This window comes from Callithrix jacchus, chromosome 5 (genome assembly GCF_049354715.1).
Source record: "Callithrix jacchus isolate 240 chromosome 5, calJac240_pri, whole genome shotgun sequence".
Taxonomy (NCBI): domain Eukaryota; kingdom Metazoa; phylum Chordata; class Mammalia; order Primates; family Cebidae; genus Callithrix; species Callithrix jacchus.
The window spans coordinates 75,211,726-75,217,228 of record NC_133506.1 but is presented as its reverse complement, the minus strand read 5'-3'; the positions used below and the strand labels follow the sequence as shown (position 1 = coordinate 75,217,228).

Genomic DNA, 5,503 nt, shown 5'->3' with positions numbered 1-5,503 from the left:
GTTGACAGCACTTCATGGAACTTGGACTCAAGAGATTAGAGTTCAAGAGGCTGCTGATGTCTGCTGAGGTATCTGGCCTGGATTTAGGGAAAGCTGCCACCAGCGGGACTTTTGTCACCGTGCCAGAAGAGTCTGACTGCAGTTAGAGCATGCATTACTATAGAATTATTTTTCTATAAGATAGAATGTAAAGTATAAATACAGAATATAAAATAACTGTGGCCGGGTGCAGTGGCTCATGCCTGTAATCCCAGCACTTTGGGAGACCGAGGTGGGCGGATCACAAGGTCAACAGTTTGAGACCATCCTGGTCCACATAGTGAAACCCTGTCTCTACTAAAAAAAATTTTTTTTTAATTAGCTGGGCACGGTGGTGAGCACCTGTAATCCCAGCTACTTGGGAGGCTGAGGCAGGAGAATCTCTTGAACCTGAGAGGCAGAGGTTGCAGTGAGCCGAGGTCTCGAAACTGTACTCCAGCCCAGGTGACGTGTGAGACTCCGTCTCAAAAAAAAATAAAAAAATAAAATAACTCAGAAAAATATAAAATTATAGTTATATAGCATAAAATTATATATTATCTCTTTCCGCTCATTCTCTTTATTAAATATAAACACATATATACAACCCTTAATTTAAAATTCAAGAAAGCCAAGTTTGGAAAGCAGTAACTTTTTGAGACAAAATATAGAGAAACCAATTCCTAGCCACTTTGGGGCTCCTTTCTCACTAAAACCAGACTGGAATGATTCTTGCTCTTCTTGCTGATAATTTCTTTTCTCTTCTTTTTTATTTTTTTGAGACAAGGTCTTGCTCAGTCATCCAAGCTGGAGGGTAGTGGCTCCAACACGGCTCACTGCAGCCTCGACCTCCTGGACTCAAGCTATCCTCCCACCTCAAACTCCTGAGTAGCTGGGACTACAGGCGTGAGCAACCACACCAGGCTAATTTTTGTATTATATTGTAGGGATGGGTATTGCCATGTTGCTCAGGTTAGTCTCAAACTCCTAGGCTCAAGTGATCTGCCCACCTTGGCCTCCCAAGGTGCTGGGGTTACAGGTGTGAGCCACTACACCCCACCTCCCTGATGTATTTCAGTAAGAGAACACCTTGTCTTTTTGTTTCACCTGCTTGCTTTGATGACATCACACTCCCCTCTCCCCTACAAGGTATTTATACAAGACTCAGCTGCACAGCTGCTCTTGGAATTCACACTCCTGCGCTCCAACCCAGCACTCACGTGCCGCACCACCGATGGAGTAGGTGGAGTGGAGAGGTCTGGGCTAGGTTTGCAGCTGGGTAAGTCACCCTGCTCTGGTACTGACACCCAATGTCACTATAATACACAGGATGTGAAGCATCAGCTGTAAACTGCCTCTCTGGATCTGGTTTTGCACTGCACTCCCAGGAGCAAGAAGCAGGCAAGGAGGAAAAGTTTGTATAAAGTTTCTTGATTTAATCAGGTACGCCCCAAAGGAACTAAGAACCTTCAAAAAGGAAGTGCTGACAAGGCCCAGGAGAGTCTGGATCAGGAAAACCAGACTTGGAAAGAGTTCAGGTCTTCATATCCCTATGGATGATGTCATTGTTTTAAAATGTTTTTGTTACTGAAATGTTCAAACATAGACAAAAGTAACCAGTACAAAGAATCTCCTGTACCTGTCATCCCAGTTTTCACAGTTACCAACACTGTTGTTCCTGCTTCATCATTTCCTCCCATATGGTTTTTTTTCAGAAGATTATTTATATATATATATTTTAGAAGGAGCCTCTCTGTGTCACCCAAGCTCGAGTGCAGTGCTGTGATCTTGGCTCACTGAAAACTCTGCATCCCGGGTTCAAGTGCTTCTGCATCAGTCTCCCCAGTAGCTGGGACTGCAGGTGAGCCCCACCACCCCTGGATAATTTTTGTATTTTTAGTAGAGAAGGCATTTCACCCTGTTATCGAGGCTGTGCTCAAACTCCTGACCTCAGGTGATCCGCCCCCTTCGGACTCCCAAAGTGTAGGGATTATAGGCATGAGCTCTCACACCCAGCCTCTGGAATATTTAAAAGCATTTCAGATATATTATTTCACCCATAAATTCATCAGTATTTCTCTCTAACAAATAAGGACTTTGTTTTTCAACACAACCACTGTACCAATATCATATCCAACAAAAATAATTCCTTCATATCAAATAATTTGTGTTCCATTTTCCCTAAGTGTCTCAAAAATGTCCATTTTCAGTCTGTTCAGATTGGGATCCAAATAAGGTTTATACACTGCATTTTGTTGACACATCTCAAGTCTTTTGACTTATAACAGTTTCCACCTCTCTGCTCCATATATTTCATGACATTTATTTGTTGAAGAAACTGGGTCATTTGTCCTGTAGAATTAGTCACATTGGCTGACTCTATCACCATGGGGTCGCTTCTATTCTTCAAAGATAAGGCTGTGTGTTAAAATACCTGGGGTATTCTCAACTCGGCACATCAGGATGACCTGAGAAGATTTTAAACATTTCAGAATTCCTGACCCTTTCCCCGACATGATTCTGATTCCTCATATCTGGGGTAGAGCCTAGGAGTGTGTTTTTTTTTTTTAAGCTCCCCAAGTGATTCTGATGTGCATACCCCAACTGAGAACCACTGACCTTGTTCATCAGGCTTTTCTCAAAAGGGCTACTCGTTCTCCAGAAATAATAATAATATAAAAGAGGAGAAGGAAGTGGAGGAATAGGAAGAGGAGGGGTTGTAGACAAATACTTAGTACCAAGCACTAACTTAGATTAGGATGATTTAGATTGGGATGGCATTATGGAAAAAAAAAATAAGAGATTCAGTTTATGGGTTTACAAATTTAGACAAAGCCAGGCACAGTGGCTCACGCCTGTCATCCCAGCACTTTGAGAGGCCAAGGCAGGTGGATCACTTCAGCCCAGGACAAGCCTGCGAAACATGGTGAAACCCTGTTTCTACAAAAACATATAAAATTAGCAGGGCATGGTGTAGTCCCAGCTACTCAGGAGGTTGAGGTGGGAGAATCACCTGAGCTGGGGAAGCTGGGGCTGGAGAGAGCAGTGATTGTGTCACTGGATCCAGCCTAGGCAACAGGAGTGAGACCCTGTCAATCAATCAATCAATCAATCAATTTAGACTAAGAAACCAAAACCCTGCAAATAAAAATGCTGTAGACTTCTAATCCAAGACTTAGCCTGTTTTAACTCCTTATTCTCTCAACTAAATATAATTGAGAGATTCAGGAGCATTGGTGGTAATGAAGAAGTGGTAAGAATCAGGCCCTCCGCCCAGAATGGGAGTCTGCCCTCCCTTTGGGCCCCCATCTTTCCTATCTTTCCTTGTGTTCTGAACGCCCTCCCTTGAAGATGGATCCACTTAGTAGTAGAAATCAATTTCATCCTTTGTAAAGTCTACCTGTGAACAATAGAGAGACTGAAATGAAAAATAATGCCAAATAAGTTAAAAAAATTTAGTGACATTTTGTGACATAGGAAAAATCCCTTATTTAGCATATGAAGAAAGTCATATTCTACTATAATTAAAGGAAAAATAGTATCTTTCTGCTATGTTAAATAAATGTATAAAAGGTATTTAAAGAACATCCATTTGAAAAGATATCCCAGCCCGGTGCGGTGGCTCACACTTGTAATCCCAGCACTTTGGGAGCCGAGGCGGGTGGATCACGAGGTCGAGAGATGGAGACCATCCTGGTCAACATGGTGAAACCCCGTCTCTACCAGAAATACAAAAAAAAATTAGCAGCTGAGCATGGTGACCCGTGCCTGTAATCCCAGCTACTCAGGAGGCTGAGGCAGGAGAATCGCCTGAACCCAGGAGGCGGAGGTTGCGGTGAGCCAAGATCACGCCATTGCTCTCTAGCCTGGGTAATAAGAGCGAAACTCTGTCTCAAAAAAAAAAAAAAAAAAGATATCCTCAATGATTGAGTATACTACATTTCTCACTATTCACCAGATATGAGTCAATAAATATTAACCAAAATTTAAATTGGAAACAAAACCCAATACATTTGACTCATTAAAATATAACTTAGATAATACAGACTAGAAAAATACCATAAACAAAATTAAGTCAAAAGCAACAGGTTAGGGGGAAATATTGGCCAGACATTTGACAAAATTTTCCCAAAAAATAATAAAATCTCTCACAAAGTAGTAAGAAAAAATACAAGTAACGGAGTAGGGGGAAAAAGGACAAAATGCATGAACAAGTAATTAACAGAAAAGGATTTCCAACCGACCAAGAAAGAAAACAGATCAATTGCAGTAGAAAACAAAGAAATATAAATTAAAACAACAATAAGATACTTTTTGGGGGGTGGAGAGACAGGATCTCGTTCTGTCACCCAGGCTGGAGTGCAGTGGCACAGTGTCAGCTCACTGAAACCTCTGCCTCCCGAGTTCAAGCAATTCTCCTGCTTCAGCCTTCTAAGTAGCTGGAACTGCAGGCACACGACACCACGCCCAGCTAATTTTTGCATTTTTAGTAGAGACAGGAATCTCACAGTGTTGGCCAGTTTAGTCTCGAAATCCTGGCCTCAGGTGATCTCCCTGCTCGGCCTCCCAAAGTGCTGAGATTACAGGCGTGAGCCACTGCACCCAGCCAGACTTTTTTTTTTTTTTAAGAGACGGAACCTCGGCGCCGGCCCGCACTGCGCAGCCGGAGAAGGTGCGGGCGGAGCGGCGCAGACGGCGCCTGGAAGATGATGAGCGCGGTGAGTGGCGGCCGTCGTCCCAAGGCGCAGGTGTACCGCCTCCTCTCCTTCAGCGCGAGCCACCGGCTGCACAGTAAATTTCTAAGTAATGAAGAAAACTTGAAACTGAGAAATGCAGCAATCCAAATGGCCCTGGGCACAATTGTAAAGTCGTGGTGACAATACATGGAGAGATTGACCCTGCCACGGAAATGGTTATGAATTTGACTGATCTCAAAAAGCATATGGAGGAGGCAATTATGCAGCCCCTTGATCACATGAATCTGGATATGGATGTGCCATACTTTGCAGATGTGGTGAGCACCACTGAAAATGTAGCTGTTTATATCTGAGACAAACTCCAGAAGTTCTTCCGCTAGGAGTTCTTTATAAAGTAAAAGTATATGAAACTGACAATAATATTTTAGTTTATAAAGAAGAATAGCTCTTAAGGTTAGCATTGTAGCCCAATTTCTTTCTGTGTTTGAAAAAGATCTTGATCCCCTTGGAACATTAAAAGGTCAACATGTGATAGTTGTACCTCCACGTTGTGCTTTGGAGTCCCTATTTATTGAAATCATTGTAAGACCTGTTATAAATGTAAATCTATTTTAAAAACTAAACTTTTAATATATCCTGAAATCACTTAGAGAGTCTTTATTTATAAATTAAAAATAAATTCATTTTTCCGCAAAAAAAAGAGAGATGGAACCTCACTGTGTCACCCAGACTGGAATGCAGTGGCACCAGCATAACTAATGCAGCCTTAAACTACTGGACTCAAGCCA

General features: G+C 42.3%; 1 pseudogene; it reads left to right on the top strand.

Annotated features, from left to right (window-relative positions):
• Positions 1-4,727: 4,727 nt before the first annotated feature.
• On the top strand, positions 4,728-5,160 carry LOC100403306 (6-pyruvoyl tetrahydrobiopterin synthase pseudogene; annotated as a pseudogene).
• Positions 5,161-5,503: the final 343 nt, after the last annotated feature.